Consider the following 18,944-nt stretch of genomic DNA (forward strand, 5'->3'; position numbering starts at 1 on the left):
CTCTCCTGGTGTTCTGTAAATGTCACAGAAATTGTCTTGGCAGAATGGGAGTTCTCAGGGGGATCTAGAGAGCTGGCTCAGTCAGTAAAGTGCTTGCTGCACAAAGGCGAGGACCATTAGCTCCCCAGAACCCTAGTGAAAAAGCTGGGTGGCTGAGCTACAGTAATCCCAGCACCAGAGAGGCAGGGACAGGAGGCTCCGTAGAGCTTGCTGGTCAACCAGCCAGGCTACTGATTACCCGTCTCAAAGAAACCAAACAACCAACCAACCAACCAACCAACCATCAAGGTAGGGCTGGTGAGGTGGCTGTGCCACTTCTGTCAAACGAAGTTCAGTTCCTGGAACCCGCATGATGGAAGCAGAGAATTAATTCCTTCAAGTTGTCCTCTGCCCTCCCTAGGCACTGTGGTCCATGTCCCTCAAACACAAACAGAAAAAAATCAAAATGTTAAGAGACGAAAACAACGTCAACAAGCAGGAAGGTTCCTGAGGAATAACCTCAAGGTTGAGCTTTGACTTACACACACACACACACACACACACACACACACACACACACACACAGGTATACACACACACAATCACACACACGCACATACCTGCCCTAGCACACACATACATGCACATACACACACATATGCCTTAACACACACAACCACACACATACTAACATACACCTGTACTAGCACACACATATACTAACACACACATGCACTAACACACATAATCACACACACTAAAATACATGTACACTAACACACATGCACATACACTAATGCACATGTGCACATGCACCAACACACACAAATGCCCCAACATGAACATGTGCACCACTGCCTGCCCCCATGTGTGCACAGAGACTGCTCTGGTCTAGGTAAGCTCTCATCCACAGTCAGACGTCTAAAGAGCTGAGACCCAGCTCAGGGCTAGAGAGCTTGCCAACACTTGGGAAGTCCCGAGATTGATTCTCAATTCCTCAATAGTCCTAAGACCCCACAGTCCTGACTCCGAGGCCCTTCCTAAGACTCTCTGCTCTGGGGTCTGAATCTGGCATACCTGCCTGGGGCTCTGACCTCCCTTCCCACCAAGACGACTCTGATGGGTTCACTCAGCAACTTCTCAGCTGCCTGCTTTGGGAAGCCCTCCCTGACACATCTGGGAACCTGTGTTCTAGCCCTTCCCGTCTCTCCTGTGTTCTTGAGCCCTGGCGCTGAGCCCTGAGCTCTACTGTTAACTCCCATTTCTGGGTAGGGTTGGCTCCATACCTGGGCCTGAGTTTTTTTCTGACAGGTGGACATGATCTTCTGACCCACTCATAGAATTATGAGGCCAATCAAATGACTGAGACAGGAGCTGTGCCATGCAAGGGACCCCTGTGAGGACAGGACGATAGGAGCACAATGGTCATGTTCCTGACTATGATTCTGAACCAGCCACCATGTTCAGGAAAGGAAGGACGTGTGAGTCCCTTTATCACTGCTAGAGCTGCTGCCGGAGGATGGGCTTGTGGCCTGTGGACCTCACAGACCCAGGATTAGCCTGGGAACTTCTTCCTTCCCCAGAGGGGTGCTGAACTCCATACTCCCCAGTGGTGAACAGCACATCTTGTCCATCTAACCTGAATCTCTATGGGAAGGGGAATCTAGGAGTTGGGGAGACTCTCACACTTTAAATGACTAAATGACAGTAAGACAAATGTTTTACTCTCTGTGTTAGTCACCATCTTCCAAAGGGAACTGAGGTTCACTTAAAGTTAACTCAGGGGACTGAGCCCCCAGAAAAGTGGGGAGTCAGGAAATGAAGCCAGGTTTGATCCGAAGCCTTGTAACCTCTTCCTGACCCTCAGGAGATGCAGCTGCCATTTGACCCTGGGAGCTGCCACAGCTGCACTGATTCCAGTGGCCGCTCTATGTTTAGCCCTCTGGAGCCTCGCAGTGATTCTACTTGTCTTGGGATCTTGGAGATCAATCTGAGAAGGAGGGTAATCCCACACACAGGATGCGACGTTTCTCTGCCTTGGACGTCTTTCTTAATTACTAGCACCATGGCAATGACAGGGATTACAGGCTCAGCTGAACAGCAGGGTAGATCATGTTATCAAGAAAGTTCAAATGAATCAGAGCCCTGGGCAGGAGGTAGGCTGGCTTCTGCAGTAAACCAAGAGGCAGACCATTAACTCTGCGCGTGCCAAAGGCAACCTTCTAGGCTGGCTTAGAAAACTCAAAGCAAAGAGTTGAGGAATTTGTTTTGAAAAAAAAAATTTACAGCTTGTCTACTCAGTACTGAGAATGGGCTGGAAGATGGCTCAGTCGATAACGTCTTTTCCTCACAAGCATGAGGCTTGAGTTCAGTCCCCAGCACTCATGGGGAAAAGTCTCGCACACCTATGACCTCAGTACTGAAGAGATGGGGATAGAAGTGTCCACGAGAACTTGATTTGCCAGCCAGTCTAGCTTGACTGGTGAGTTCTAGGTTCAATGACAAGATCCTCAAAAAAGAAAGAAGGAAGAAAGAAAGAGAGAGAGGGAGAGAGGGAGAGAGAGAGAAAGGATGAGGAGGAGGATGAGGAGGAGGTGGATGAGGAGGAGGAGGTGGACAGTGATTGAGGAAGACATCTCTGATTGTCTTACTCAGGGTTTGTATTCCTGCACACATCATCCTGACCAAGAAGCAAGTTGAGGAGGGAATGGTCTATTCAGCTTACACTTTCACAATGCTGTTCATCACCACAGGAAGTGAGGGCACACAGGGCAGAAACCTGGAGGAAGGAGCTGATGCAGAGGCCGTGGAGGGGTGCTTCCCCTGGCTTACCCAGCTTGCTTTCTTATAGAACCCAGGACCAGCAGCCTAGGAATGGCAACACCCACAATGGGCTAGGCCCTCTCCTCTTGATCACTAATTGAGAAAATGCCTTACTGCCTGATCTCATGGAGGCATTTCCCCAAGGAGGCTCCTTTCTCTATAACTCCAGCTTGTGTCAAGTTGGCACATGAAACCAGCCAGTACACTGATATTGACCTCTGACTTCTATATGCCCTAACGTATGAACATACACACACACATTCACACACACATTCACACACACACACATACATTCACACATGCGCACACACATGCACTCATGTATGGATGCACACACTCATACATGAGCACAAACATATGGTCACACATGGGCACACATGTACTCACACATGGACATACACATATACACACATATGGAGAGAGAGAGAGAGAGAGAGAGAGAGAGAGAGAGAGAGAGAGATCTTTTCCTTTAAGATCAGGAAGGAAAAGGTCACCCTGACTCCTTCACTTCTGTCAAAGGAGAAGCAGATGTAAGAGAGACACCTGAGCTGGAAAAGGAGACAGGAAATGATCTCTGTTCACAAATGACAAGATCTACATGGAGAGCATCTTAACAATCCCACACGGGGACATGGAAACCTGTCAGAACTAATTAAAGACCCATTACGTTACAGAATACAACATTAAAACACAGACAGCACTTGCATTTCTGCAGTAACAATAAAGCAGTCTAAAAGACTCTGAAAAAGCAATTCATTTGCAATATACTGAAAAAAAAATAGGTACTTAGGAACTGCCTAAGCCACGGTGGAGAGTCACGCACACAGACAACTTCAGAACACCACTCAGAGATGCTGGGGAAGATGCAGAGGGACAGCATGGTGGCACAGTCCTGTAATCCCAGCACTCAGGACCTGGAGTCAAGAGGATGAGAAATTCCAGGTCCTTCTTGGCTACATAAGAGGTTTCAGGCTAGCCTGGGCTACATGAGACCGTGTCCCCCCGAACAAAACAAGGATGCAAAACCAGAAAGGTGCCCCATGTTCCTGGACTACAAGACTTCCATTGTTAAGATGTCTGTGGTGTTCAGCTTGAGCTGCAGAGCCAAAGCAATCTCGTCCCAAATTCCAGTGAGGTCTTTTGTTTGTTTCTTTTTCCAGAAATAGAAAACAAAATGGAATTTGAGAGTCTCATACTTTCTGAGAAAACACAATGCAAAAGGAACAATAACACACACACACACACACACACACACACAGAGTATGATGTGAGAGTACAGACATGTAGGGGTGAATAAATAGCATAGAACAGAACAGAAATCCCAGAAGTTTGCCCCTATAGATGAGGTCAAATGCTTTTGACAATACTTCCAAGACCATCTTGTGAGGGAAGGACAGTCATTTTTAAAAAATTGATATTGGAAAAACCATATATCCACATGCAAATTAGTGAGATTCAGCCATCTTCATTCTCCCCGTGGTTGTGATAAAATACCCTGACAAACCCCCCTTAAGGAAGAAAGGGTTTATTCTAGGTCAGGGTTTGGGGTTATAACCCACCATGCAGAGGCAGCTCAGTCCCCTCTCTCCACTTACATAGTCCAGAGTCCCAGCCAGGGAACGATGCCGCCCACAGTGGATGGTTCTTCCTACATTAATACAATCAGATAAACCCCTAGGCATTAGGTGATTCTAGATTCTATTAACACTTAACACCAACCATCAGTTACTTAGGACCATATACAAAAACTAATGTGAAATGAGTCAAAGGCCTCAATGTAAAACCTAAAACAAGAAAATGATGGGGACGTTCCCACTCATGGGATTTGATAATAGCTTGTTGGTGAGAACACTAAGCACACAACCCACAAAGGGAAAGAGGTCCAGGAAGTGGCCTGGGCTTCTTTTTCTGTTCAAAGACATCTTTGTATATCAACTCTGTCAACAGAATCCAAAGGCAGCCTGCAGAACAGAAGCAAGTGTTTGCGTGTGGGTACTGGAGAAGGAACGGATGTTCAGATTATGTCACGAGAACAAACTCAACAATAACAGCTGAATTCCAATGAGCAGAAGGCCTGGGCAGACATTTCTCCGAAAAAGAGCTACACAGAAGCCCACGAGAAATTGTCAATGTCACCGAAGGTCCGGGGAACACAAATCAGAAGAGCAGGGTGCCAGGCCATACCCATCAGGGGAACTGTGGTTCTCTCTGGAGGGGGGCGTTTCCTGGGTTCTTGATAACTTGTTCTAGAAACTGAGGAGGTACAACGAACTGCAAGCATCAAGAGGGAGGGGCGTTATCCAGAGACAAAGCAAAAACACAGAAAGTATGCACAGCAAGAGGGCAGCCGGCTCAGAGGGAGATTTACAGTCGCTGCAAATCACCTGGGGGCCACGAGGAGAGGTTTGGTTGCTAAGGGGCAGAGGTTTGGTTGCTAAGGGGTGAAGCACAGGAGCTTCGATTGACAGGCTTGGGTGTGCAAGCATGTCCTTTCCTGAGACGCATCTGGTTTTAATCACGTGCACGTCCAATCCTGCACAGCCATGAGGTGGCAAATAGTAGTTTCCCCCTAAGTGTTTTGAGAACACAGTTTGCCTTACCGTGCGTGCACGTACTCCAGACCAGTCTAGGCCAGATTGACCTCACTGCCCATATTTCAATATATATTTCAGGATGTGTTTGGTCCCAGGAGGGAAGTTTCTAAGAGTTGCTAGGTAGCAGGAAGCCTGAGGGACCTGATTGTCTTTGCTTGGAGAAGGGTGAGCATGCAGCAGGGGCAGGTGGGATCTTTGTTGCTAAGGGCCTTGTTAGGGAAGAGGTGTGTGTGTGTGTGTGTGTGTGTGTGTGTGTGTGTGTGTGTGTGTACTCATGAATTTGTGTGTGAGCGTGCAGCAGGGGCAAGTGGGATCTTTGTTGCTAAGGGCCTTGTTAGGGAAGGTGTGTGTGTGTGTGTGTGTGTGTGTGTGTGTGTGTGTGTGTGTGTGTACTCGTGAATTTGTGTGTGAGCGTGCTCAAGCTGAGTGGGGTTCCAGGTTGTTCGGCAGTCTCTGCATCTACCTACCCCCTAAAGATGTCTATGTTTAACACACACACACACACACACACACACACACACACACACACACACACACAAAGGCTGGAGAGAGACAGTTGTCCTGACGACATGAAGGTCTTGTGTAACCCATGTGGAATGTCCAATGAATGCCATAGCCATGGAGTACCGTAGGGCCTCAAAAAGTAACCACCAGGTTTGCCTACAAGCAGAGAAAAGACCAGAATGTTTGGAGAAACGATGGTTGAAAAATCCCTCAAGTTGATGAAAGGCTCCAAGACACACAGACCGGACACACAGGTCAGATCCTCCAGTGGCCAAGAACAAGCAAAGTCCCTTGAAAGCAGCCATGGGACAAAGATCCCTCCTTGTGTTGAGAAAAACCTGAGGAGACTAACTGCTGACTATGTGCTGGAACCACGAGGCCAGAGGGAAGTGGGTGGTTTTTAAAGTGTGTTTGAAGGGGGGAAAGTCATCTAAAATTTTATATACAGTGTCCTTCTAAACAACCCCGAATGAGCCAAACCTGTCACCAGCATAGTGACCCTATAAGGAGCACTAGGAGATGGCCTCAGGCTGAGCTGAGAGACTTTGGGAAGTAATGGGAATCCACCTGAAGAAACCGGATGCCTGTGTCCACACCAGTCAGGAGAAAGCCAGCATAAACATGCTGTGCTATGCTCCTTTTCTCCAATTTGACCTAAAGACAACTCCCAAAGCAGTAATTATGCACATGTTGACAGGCTTGCAATGCATCCTGGGAATTCGTGTGACAACAATATAAAAGACGAAGGGGGTGGGGGTCTTTCCTGTCCTATGTTCACACTGCTCAAATTAAATTGATGTTAATGCGACTTAGCTCATTTTAAACTAATGTTTAATCCTTGGGGTAACCACTAAAATGCTAACTTTTGAATACGGTAAAAGACTGGGCATGGCAGTACAGGCTTGAAGCTTGTAATCCCAGCTACTCAGGAAACTGAGGCAGGGGGGTTGCAAGTTTGAGGCCAACTGGGCTACAGTACACTACAATGTGAATCCAAAGCCAACTAGGCAGCTAGACCTGTCTCAAAATAAAAATAAAAAAAAAGAGTTTTTTAAAAAAAGGAGCTGGTGACTAGTACTGACCCTGAAGATATCTCTCTCTCTCTCTCTCTCTCTCTCTCTCTCTCTCTCTCTCTCTCTCTCTCTCTCTCTGTATGTGTCTTATATGGACATATATATTTTGTATATAATATAACTTATATCTTATATATGAGGTATAAATTAAAATACATAAGAAGGGGCTGGGGCGATGACTCATGGATAGAGTGGTTTTCTGGGTGAGCGTGAGAGCTAGAGTTGAGATCTCCAGCACCCAGGTAAAAGCTGGGCCTCAGTGGTACCCCACCCCCACCTCTGCCAGGCTGCAGTCCTCAGGTTCAGAGACAGGCCAATCTGGTTAGCCAGACTAGCTGAATCAGTGAGTTCCAGGGTCATCAACAGACCCTGCCTCGGTAAATAAGATGGAGAGAGAACCAGGAAGACACCCAGCATTAACCCCTGGCCCTCGCATACAAGCATATGCACATGTATGTAGACATGCACACACCTATACACACTCAAACTTGCCCAAACACCACATACACAAGAAAAATGAGGACAGAATTAATAATATTAACAATGGCAGAAACGGAATTAAAATGAATCCCATAGCAGAGCCAGGATTGGATCTTGAGTCACTGTGACTTGGACTGCCATCTCTGTCACTAGGCCACATCATGAAACTACTGTCACCCAACCCATTGACACAGTGTGTCAGGTGACTGTTACTATGCATAGTGCTGGACCAAGGAAGGATACTGTGGCCTCAAATCCTGCCTGTGTTCAAGTGTTTGCTTAACCTGTGCACATCCCTCCCTCGCCATGTCCTCTAACTCATCCCCAGCTCCCTGCTGGTCCTCAGTGCACAGGAAGGGTCTGCAGACATCATTGCTTAGGGAATGATAGGTGTGTTCCTGTGTGTGTCCGCTTGAGTGTCTGTGTGTGTGTGCGTGATGTGCTTGTTATGTGGTATGTGTTTGAGTGTATATGTGTGTATGTGTGTGTGTGTGTGTTATGTGGTGTTTGTGTATGTGCACGTGTGTGTAAAATGTGTTATCTCGTGTGGGTGCGATGTGTTTGTTATGTGATATGTGTTTGCATGTATGTGTGTGTATGTGTGTGTGTGTGTTATGTGGTGTTTGTGTATGTGCACGTGTGTGTAAAATGTGTTATCTGGTGTGGGTGCGATGTGTTTGTTATTTGGTATGTGTTTGTGTGTGTTATATGTGATATGTTTGCTATATGGTGTGTGTGTATGTGTGTGTATGTGTGCATGTATGTATGTGTGTGTGTATGTGATGTGTTTGTTATTTGGTATGTGTTTGTGTGTGTTGTATGTGGTATGTTTGTTATATGGGATATGTGTGTATGATGTGTTTGTTATTTGGTATGTGTTTGTGTATGTGCACGTGTATGTATGAAATGTGTTTGTTATCTGGTGTGGGTGTGATGTGTTTGTTATTTTGTATGTGTTTGTATGTGTTGTATGTGGTATGTTTGTTATATGGGATGTGTGTGTGTGTGTGTGTGTGTGTGTGTGTGTGTGTGTGTGTGTGTGTATGAAGTTTTATGAGCTCAGGACAGATGTAGTTTCTTCCTCTGTGTAGTTTTGATGAGGAGCTCTTGAGTCCTGGGTGTGGAACCGGAGGGGTCTAGCCATACATCTCTTTCACATTGGCACAGCTGCATCACAGAGGTCCAAGAGCTCTTGACTTGCACACTGGGCTCCAACTTTGCTGATTCGGTTGGAAGCACAGGTGCCTGGCAGGCAGATACGTTCCTATTATCTCTCTGGGCTGCCCTTGCCTCGTTTAAATATTAAAGCAATTCTAAGGCACAGACCTCAGCTGCACATCACAGGTGGGAAATGTGGCAGAGAGGGGTGAGGCAAACTTGTCAAAGGACACACAGCTTGTGAGCCCTCAAACTAGGACTCCATGCCAGGGCCCCTAAAAGGCTGCCCTGCCACATGGCATACACCTGCACTCATGGGCAGAGCCAAGAGATGGCATTCAGGCTCTGGGTAAAATAGCTTCCCATTCACCAAGGAGGCAGAAGTTCCCAGGAGAGAGGGGAGGGGTGGGTGGTAGGTACTGACCTCTTTCTGTCCTCCTGAACCTGCCTCAGACATCCTCAAGACTGGGGAACTCCTAAGACACCAGCTTCCTTCCCATTTGACCCCTGCACGTGTGATGAAGCCAGACTAATATTGCATCCTCAGGGTCAAAGGTGCTCCAGGCCCAGTGTCACGTCCTCCTAATCCCAGGTTTAAGACCTTGAATAAGACTCAGTCTCTTCAGCTGTTAAATGGATAGAAAGCAGAGCCTGTCCCAGGGGTCTATCTTGGCAGGACAGGACAGCCTGTGTGCTGACTAGTGCTGTTAGATGGGTTCAGTTAGAGACAGACAGCTTCCTGTCTACACAGAAAATAACATGGGTGGGCTACATCAGAGGCAGACAGCTTCCTGTCTACATAGGAAATCACAATGGCTTCCCATATTCATGCTGCAGAAGTCCTCTTCTCTTATCCTGCTGAGCTTCAGGGGCACAGAGACACATGTTAGGGCCCAATGTCACTGAGTCCTAGGCCTCCGTTGTAACCTCTTAGATCCCAGTTGTCTCCTAAGCCAAACCTGCTCCTCCCCCCTGCTGTGTCTCCCTGCTATGTGGAGACCCAGGGCTCCATCCCATTGTCAGTATGGCTTGGATAGATGACTGAGTAAGCAGCCTTTCTGAGCAGGGCATGGGGTTGAGTCTCTGGGCTGCAGATTCCCTGCTGCCTGGAACTCAGGCTTGACCCTGATTGAGCTCCCCCCTTGCTCCCTTCTGATACCCTTGCTCTATTTACTGGGTCTGTCTGTCACAAGAACTCTGGGTGAAGTGTGTGAGCAGTGCTGTATGCACAAGCTCACATCAGCGACACCAGCACTCTCTGGGTGCCATCCTCCCATCATGTCCCACCCACAGTCCCTTGGAGGGCACCTTCGTGTCCCATAACAGACAAGGCCAGGCCAAGCCACCTTGCACATGTCCTGTTACATTTCTCCATCTGCACAGTGCTGGCGGTCTACCTGTTGTGCCACCTTCCTGAAGGTCATGCTGAGGGAGCATCCATGCTGGAAGATCCTCAGGTACAGAGCTCCTGGGACCAGTCTCCGCAGAGAAGGAGCTGGACTGGAGAGCCTGTGTGTCGGTGTGGACAGGCACAGAGCCAGCCAGTCCTGCCTCAGACTTCCCAAGGTCTGGTCAGGTGACCTTGGGCTGAGACAGGGTAAAGAGAGGGATGTGTCAACCAAGAGGAGGTCAGGGTCGGAGACAAAGAGGAGGAGACGCTGGGTAAGTGTGGGCTCTAGGCCAGACCTCCCTCACAGGTTCAAGTTCAGTCCAGGTCCCTCCTGCTGAATCTGGTTCTCTCTGCCTTCTCCTTTCAGTGTATGTGGTGTGTGTGTGTGTGTGTGTGTGTGTGTGTGTGTGTGTGTGTGTTTTGTATGTGTGTATATAAGAGAGAGACAGAGAGAGAGACAGAGAGAGAATATTTACCTAGAATGGCCATGTTCGTACCCTTGGAGACATATCTGCACAACACACACACAAACACACACATGCACGTACACACATGAAGACACACAGAGAGAGAGAGAGAGAGAGAGAGAGAGAGAGAGAGAGAGAGAATTCTAAGAACCTCACCAAGTCCTCAAATTCAATGTTTTAGATTCACGGGACCCCAGACAGAAAGAACCACCATCCCTGAGATCACTAAAAAGCTGAAATGAGTGGTCTGGGTACCAGGCCTCACACTTGTAATACCAGCATTTGAGAGGGGAAGACTGGCAGACTCACACAGATTGGAGGCTACCCTGCGCTACAGAGTAAGTTTCCAAACCAGCTAGGGTTACACAGCAGCAAGACCTCGTCTGAAACAAACAAACAAATTAAATAAAAGAAACGTTGGGGTTGGGGATTTAGCTCAGTGGTAGAGCGCTTGCCTAGGAAGCGCAAGGCCCTGGGTTCGGTCCCCAGCTCCGAAAAAAAAAAAAAAAAAAAAAAAGAAAGAAACGCAAACAGCCAATGAAGGAGAACCATCTGCGGTGGGTACCCCAACTTGCAAAGGAACATCAGGTGTCCTCAACAGTGCTTCCTGTCTCTGCCTTTGCTGGGGCCTCCATTGAGCATTTCTCCTTTCCCGACAACTCAAGTCTCTAGTGTGAGCCTTGGCGCCACATCCCAGCTCATTCTTTCCCTCTCTCACTCACCATGCTCTCATTTCTGTGGAACCTCTGCCTTCCACAGCCCCCACCACTCCAGATAGTCAAAAGGACACATCCTGCTAGGGACTCTCTTGGGACGCTAGACCAAGTATTAATTGTCTTTTACCCTTAGGCTCTGATCACTGTTAGCTGAGAGGGAGGCTCGGAGAATTCTATAGAATGATGGGACAAAGTAGAGTCACCTGGATGCATGGCTGACTGTGGTGGTGCTTTGACTTTTATCAAGGACAGAACTGTAAGCTGAAAGCTTCATCCATGTCTCTGGACAAGGGGACAGGTAGCCATCGTAGCATGTGGAGAAGCACCCACGGGTGGAGGAGGCTTGGTCTCAGTGGGTGGAACCTTCATTCTCTACTGTCAGTGCAAAATGAGGAAAAGGTCAAGATGTCCTCTGAAGCATTCATGAATGTGCTGTGGAAACAAACATGTTTCTTTTCAGATGCCTTCAGGGAGGAAACTACTCCAACCGGTCCTTGGTTCATGGACAGACAGACTCTTCGTTCTGAATTCTTGTGTGTGGACCTTTCCACACCCTTGTACACCATCTTGGCTGTCTGAGCCCAGCCCCTGAGACCCACCTGCCATCCCAGAGGTAAGGGAAAGTGCAGTCCCTGTCCACTGGGTGGGGCGGGGCATTCAGACTCAGCTTAAGGGCCTCAGCCTTGTGCCTGCCAGCACCCAGGACAGGTGGGCCTGCGCCATATAAGAAAACTGGCTGAGCATTAGGCAATGAGCAAGCCAGAAAACCCAGCAAACAGCCTGACTCTCCATTTCTGCTCCAGTTCCTCCTTGAATTCCTGCCCTGACTTCCCTCAACGACAGACTGCAATCTGGCAGAGTGGGCCAAATAAACTTTCCCTCCCCGAGTTGCTTTTGGTCATGGGGTTTATCACAGCAACAAAAGGGTTAATTAGAACACTCGCCTGCACTGCACGGCGCGACAAGTGCATGTGACAGTCAACTTATAAGGAGAAAAGGTCTGTTTGGATTCAGCTTTCAGAGGTTCGTCTATGGTGAGTGCAGTGTGTCAGAGCCTCAAATCCCAAAAGACCTCCCACAAGGCCCCACTTCTTAAAGGTGCCCTACCTTCCAACAACAGCAAGCGGGGATCCAAGGCTTTAATGCAGCGTCTGGTCAGCCTGGACTCTGCACACGTGTTAAGGAGCTCACTGCTTGCAGGATGTGGAATGGGACAATTAACTTACGCTCTGTTTTTATTTGCTTGTTATGCTTTTTACTTGTAAGGGACCCAAATGTCCATTAACATGGGCACAAATGGAGACACACTGAGGTCCTCTATTTGTGGGCTACTATGCAATACATGCCCAGTCGTATCCAAGGACAGGGAGCTGCTTGGGCTGTGGAGGCTGACAGCTGAGCACCAGGACATCCTGGAGGGGAGCTAAATACAACTGTTGATTTTAAGGGAAGATCCTGGGGAGTCAGCACAGGTCAAAACCATCAAAAATGTAATTAAAGTCCATATAAGGTTGGTTTTGCCCTTGCTTCTATATTTGTCTTGTTGTAGCTTTGTCTGAGTGAGAGTGACTGCTGGGGACAGGGCCAGCTTCTTTTCCTAGCCTGTGGATGACCCTGCGGGGAAGGCAGGCATGTCTCCATGGCGACATAGCCAGTATGCTGAGAAATATGTAATTCTACCTGACTCTGCTGTCATTTCTCCCAGGGAGATCACAATATTTTGACACCCATGACAATCTGCATGACTCACGAAGGCCTCAGAGTGACATGAAAATGTCCTTCAGGCTCCACCTGCATGCCTTGAGCTGAGGGGACCCACAGGATGTGGGCCTCTGTGTTTGGTTGTTATAGAGGCCCCTCCCATTTGGGGGAGGTGGGTAGATGCTAAGGGATATCATCCGGAACCTGCAGACACCCCATGTCTGCCCATCTATCGGCTGACAGTGGAGTCTCTTCCTACTGAAGACATGAGGGATGAAGGCCTTTGGACTGGTGCTTCAGCCTGAAGGCAGCAGTCACTGGAACCTCCTGTCATCTGTCTGTCAGTTACGCACACAGCTGTTTGATGGGCAGGGAAGGATACACAACTTCACCCACCCTGAGTTATTCAACAGCACCTGCTCCTACAGGATCTTCCTTTTGCAATTTCATAAGCCATTGGACAGGGTCAGGGAGCAAGGAGGCATTTCCTGTACTGAGACCACAGAACCGGTGGGGATAGACTCCTGGCTTCTGCTTCCCATGACTCCCCCTTGCTCTCTCTTATCTGTCCTTCTCTGCCAACAGCCACTCCTGCCTGATGGGCACTTTGATTTTTCCCGCTTTCTCCATGAGCCCCAGACCTCTGTAGTCAATTATGACAGACTTTCGTTGTGTTGTTCATGTGCTTGGGCCAATGCAGTAGGAATTTATAATCCTAATAAGTCTGTATAAAAGCACACAATCCAGGCATTTTATTTATATGCCAAAAGCCTAGATTGGGCAGATACAGGGCTATGTTAATTTATTCCCCAGCTATCAAGTCTCTTGCTAATTGCTGCTTCTCCTGGCCATGTGGTTCTGGTCCATTCTCTCTCTCTCTCTCTCTCTCTCTCTCTCTCTCTCTCTCTCTCTCTCTCTCTGTGTGTGTGTGTGTGTGTGTGCGCACGCCTTTCTTTCCCTCCTCTTCCTGCTCCTCCTCTTCCTGCTCCTCCTCTTCCTGCTCCTCCTCCTGCTCCTCCTCCTCCTGCTCCTCCTCCTGCTCCTCCTTCTTCTCTCTTTCTGACTGCAACTCCATGTCAGTCAAGCTTCCAGTTCCACCTTTTCCCTCTACTGCCCAACCACAGGCTCTAGCCTTTTATTGACCAGTTAAATTGGGAGAAGATTCACATGACATCACATGAGGATCTGCTTGTCTTGGGCAACCACATCTTGAAGAAGCAGTATTTAGGATTAGAACATAAGCAGTGTCAGACAAACCCACTACATTTCCTCCTTTTTGTCCAAATAAAAAGGCTCTTTGTCTTTTGGTAATAACAACACATAGTAGGAGCAATTATGAAACCTACGAGGTAAGAATTACATTCATGGTTTTCAATACATTTATTTTTGGCAACGTATATTGTTAACTATCCTATGTTAATGTGTTTAGAGTTCTGTATCTGAACCATCTTCTATCCTAATTTGTATTACCATTCTAAAAACATCCTCTTAGACCTAGAACATCTTAATCTTAAAGAACTCAAGCTTATGGTAAGACTATGACCATCTAGTCTTCAACCCCATCAGAGACCTGAGAAGGAATAAATATTGCCTGAGTAGTCAGGAAGCACAGGGTTGCAGCTTCAAAAAATTATAAAGAGTGTGGAGACAGCTGACAGCCTGGAGAGTCCCTAATATTCTCTAAGATGGTGAAGCATTTATCTTCAGCCTTTTGGCCCAGAATATCTGACAGACCTTTTGTAATGCAGAAACTATGAAGGACTCACTTACCCTGTCTTGGCAGAGCTTGGCAATTGACTTCCTTGCATTCATTTGTCCCTTTTGGACAATACTTAGTCTGCAGAGGAGTTCAGGGAGTTTTCTTTGCCCAGTGGCTAGCCTGGCCACAGTTGAAGCAACTCCATGTGGAGGTTTTTGATGTCCATCATCTTCTTCCAAGTTGAATGGGGTTCTGTCAGGTGCTAACAGAGAAATGAGTTGCATAGCCACAATGCCTGTCTCAGAGTTGAAACATACATATATTATGTTGTAACAAAATTAATCTTAAATTTTATTTCAATATACACAGATTTATACCAGTGAAAACTTTAAACTTTTATCAGTATACAAAATTCTGTATCAATGTAGCAAAATATAACCTCAATTTTACATCAAAATATAAAGATCTCCATCAATGTAAGATTATGTTGTAAAATTTTTTTTTTGGTTTAAGAGTAGAGTCAATAATCTACCCCTATTTCTTATAAATTCTTATAATATTTCTATATCCCACCTTTTCTTCTCAACGCTCTACCCATTATCTAAGAAAGACAGGGTAAAGCAGACAAAAGGGAAGATAGAAATCCCTGAGACTAAGCCCCCTATTTTGTTTCCTCCCTGTTGAAGACCATATGTTCGCAGTCATCCCTGAAAATAACAACATATCTGTAACTCATAAAGTAACCAAAACCATCCACCCCAACTTAAGGGATAAAAGTCTTCTTATAATTGCTTCCTGCTGAATTGGAGGCAAAGAATTCCTTTTGGGGACCCAAAAGGAAATGGGGAAAATGGTTACACCAAAAGAAAGCTAGCTGGCATCATTTGCTGTCTAGTTCCTATATGCTGAGAAGGTTCAGGGCTTAGCCAGCGTTCTGACTGTAACAGTCTGAAGGGCTGGATGAATTAGTTAGCTGTTGTAAAAACATTATAGAAGCAAGTCTTTAGAGGAAACAGCTTCGATGCAGTTGAGGTAGGATCAAGCAGGGAGCTGGAACAGCAGCTTCCAGCATCTCGGCATCCCAGAGGGTGAATCCTGTCAGGGCTCTGCTCTTGGTCTTTCACTCTGTAATATACAAACTTTAAAAGCAATATATAGTTCTCTAAAGACGTTTGCATGGAGTGTGCAGGGTGTATAGATCAATTAAGGACGATTTCCTGCTCTTTGAGCAGGTGAAAGACAACTGTCTTCCTTTAGAGGTTAGCTTGATTTGATTATATAGTTTGATTGTATAACTGCAGTATAAATCTCCATTCATGCCGTCTGAAAGGATGGTGTGTAATGAGTCATGAGGATTTTGGAGCCACAGCTTCATTGTCCCTTACTACAATTGTTTCCCTGTCTATCGATGTTGGGAAGGAACTGTGGGCCTACAGTCTGATACGCACAGACCTGCTGGCCCCACTTACCCCAGGATAGGCACATGGCCAGCCTCAGCCAATCAGAGTCTTCCCTGAGAGCTGCTGTGTGGGATTTGATGTAGGTGTGGGATCAAGGGTAAGGACCACATAGCCTGGGATTGTTCCACACAGTAAGGGGGCGTACCTGAGGCAGAAGCAGAGTTGGGGTGGCGAGCTAGGGGACACGTCCAGGATCTGCCAGTAGGTAGGAAGGTCATGTGATACTGTGGGTGCAGCCTGGGTCTGTAGGCTCATAGCAGAGAGTCCCTGGCTGCTGTTTGGGTTACCCATGTACACATGTTTGAGTCTATCCCACAGTGCTCGCTCCATGGCCCTCTGGGCCCTTGGATTGACAAGATAAATTATAAAATTTGAGACCTATAGTGGCAGCAAATCAGAGAATCTTATATGGTGTGGTGGTTTCCTTGGTGCAGGGAGGGACGATTTTTGGAGGTGTGACCATGTTGGAGGAAGTGTGTTACTGTGGGCATGGCTGAGGCTCTCCTCCTAACTGCCTGAAAGACACTCTTTCTCCTGTTTGCCTTCAGATGAAGATGCAGAACTCCTCAGCTCCTCCTCCAGTACCATGTCTGTTTGGATGCTGCCATGCTTCCTGCCTTGACGATAATGGACTGAACCTCTGAACCTGTAATCCAGCCCCTATTAGGTGTTACCTTTTATAAGAGTTGCCTTGGTCATGGTGTCCGTTCACAGCAACAGAAACCCTAAGACAGGTGGTATGACTTCCTTCACTAATCTTATCTAGCTGTTCTCTTGGACCTTGAACTATGCTGGGTGCTTAGGACTCAGAACAGAACACTGTGGTCTCCATGCTCATAGATGGTGCCTTCTAGAATCCTGTAGCTTTAAATTAAAGGGTCTGGGAAGGGCCCTTTGTTCCAGAGAACAGAGGACAGGCTGCCTGGAGGTCAACGAGAGTGGACTGGGAAGGTTACTCTGAGTTGGGGACATTGGAAAGACAATTTTCCTTCACTAAGCTGTGACCCTTGCCACTGGAGGCTGTCTCCTCACTGCACTAAAGTGGCTGCCCTTGCTGTGACAGATCTGCCCCCCCCAAAGTGATTCTCGGATGGTTATTTATGAGACAGCTAGAGTGGGTGACCCCTACCAGAGCCTGCCTGACTTCTCTGAGAGAAGGCCAGAGTAGCACAGAAGAGTCTGACCACCTCTAATTCCCACCACTGCTGGGAATGCCCAGTTGCCTGACAAGATTACCAGATTCAGGACACAGAAGGGGCCTCCCGGCAGCAGTATCTCAGATGACCCCTGTTCAGTGGCCAAGGCCAGCCTCTGGGACCCAGCAATGCCCTTCCTTGGAAAAGGCGCCTGGGACAGGACACCTCTTTCCAAGCCATTCTTTCTTTAAACTCCGGAGAGCAGCTTCCATTTTTAAGATCCAATGACGCAATTACTTCAATAAGATGAAAGTTATGTGGCTTTTTAATGTTTAGCATTCTTAGTTATGTGTGTGAAGTATTATTTTTATAAAACAAAAAGTAAATGGGCTCTTTCAGCCAAGTCGATTTCAGGAACTTAAATTGTGTTGTGCGCCTGACTTATGTGGCTGCCGATTTGACTATGCAAAGTGGCTCACGCATATGGCGTTAAAGACAACAGGACAGAGAGACTGGTAATGAGAAGTAGTGGCGCCTTGAACCCTTCTGTGCCTGAGTCTTTCTCCTCAGAGGTGATCAGTTGTGCTGGGCGACTGTCTCCCCTGTTTCCCCCCATCGCTTTCCTCATCAACACTAAACCATGTTTGCATCGCTGCCTCCTAGCTGCCCACCATGAGTGAGCCTGTGGCTTGCTTCTGCCAGCCGGCTCCCTTCCTGCCAATGGTATTGTATTTTTAGTTCTCCCTTTGGTTACCCTGGAAACGCGAAGGGATGGACTCAGACATTTATTCCTGTGGAAGTTAACGCTATAACTTTGAAGACAGAGGGAGTCAACATTGACACCGACAATATGGAGGGGCGTGTGCTCCATTTCTCGAGGGCAGAGGCCCTGACCATTTGTGTTCCTCTCCTCTCTTTCCTTTCTTCTGGGCTGACCTCATCCTCAGGCACGCTTTCTCTGGTCTGTGTCACAGAATAGACAGAATAGATACGTATTGGATTTGGGTTCTGTTCCTTACAATGTCTAAAATAAACCATCCCCAAGGGGCGAGGCCACATTCCTACAGGGACATGTGCCAATAACTGAGATACAGGGAGTGTTTGCTGAAGCCAAGCCCAGGACTGTTCAGTTTCTCAGCAAGAACTGATTGAGGTCTTGCTTTGTGACAGACTGGGGACCGTTTCATGACCCGAGAACAGCAGGGGAGGCTGTCAAGTGGGTCAGATATTAACTGTGGAAAGTTAACAGAGAGAGAGCTTCATCTGGGTTGACTTCTGTAATGGGGAGGGGTACCGAGCCCCCAGGAAGACTCCATGTACAAGGGATTTAACCTTTTTACTGTAGGTTAGAAAGGACAACCTGAGGGCATGATGCTATGCTGAGGTTAAAGGATCCGAGATGGACTATGGGAAATGGGCAGAGAGAAAAGCCCCACAAAGGTCCCGTGGTGAGAAGGACGGTGTCACTCACAGGAGGCTGAAGATTTAGAGATGAGGACAGAGGGAGAGGTCAGTAGGTTAGGGTCCGCCAAGACCCTCACTGCACACTGCTGTCTATCAACGAGACTGGTTTATTCTATATCTCAGAAGAGGGGAGGCATGGAACCTGGTACACCAGGCCAGGAAAGGGAGGAGACGAGCAGTTCTGTGCTCTGGGAAGATCCCTCAACTTCCCCATAGGGTGTAGATGGTGTGTTGGATCTGGGATAGAAGCAGAGAAAAACTCACTCAGAGACAAGCTTAAAAACGGAAGCTTTATTTTCT

At 47.4% G+C, this 18,944-nt stretch overlaps 1 long non-coding RNA gene across 1 annotated transcript; it reads right to left on the reverse strand.

Moving 5' to 3' along the window:
* Positions 1-11,387: 11,387 nt before the first annotated feature.
* On the reverse strand, positions 11,388-16,872 carry LOC108351041 (uncharacterized). Its single transcript, XR_015621455.1, has 3 exons — positions 16,719-16,872; positions 14,656-14,846; positions 11,388-11,616 (listed from the first exon to the last, which is right to left on the reverse strand). It is a non-coding gene; the product is annotated as an uncharacterized LOC108351041 (long non-coding RNA).
* Positions 16,873-18,944: the final 2,072 nt, after the last annotated feature.

The sequence above is a fragment of the Rattus norvegicus genome, chromosome 5 (genome assembly GCF_021556685.1).
Source record: "Rattus norvegicus strain SHRSP/BbbUtx chromosome 5, alternate assembly SHRSP_T2T, whole genome shotgun sequence".
NCBI classification, from domain to species: Eukaryota; Metazoa; Chordata; class Mammalia; order Rodentia; family Muridae; genus Rattus; species Rattus norvegicus.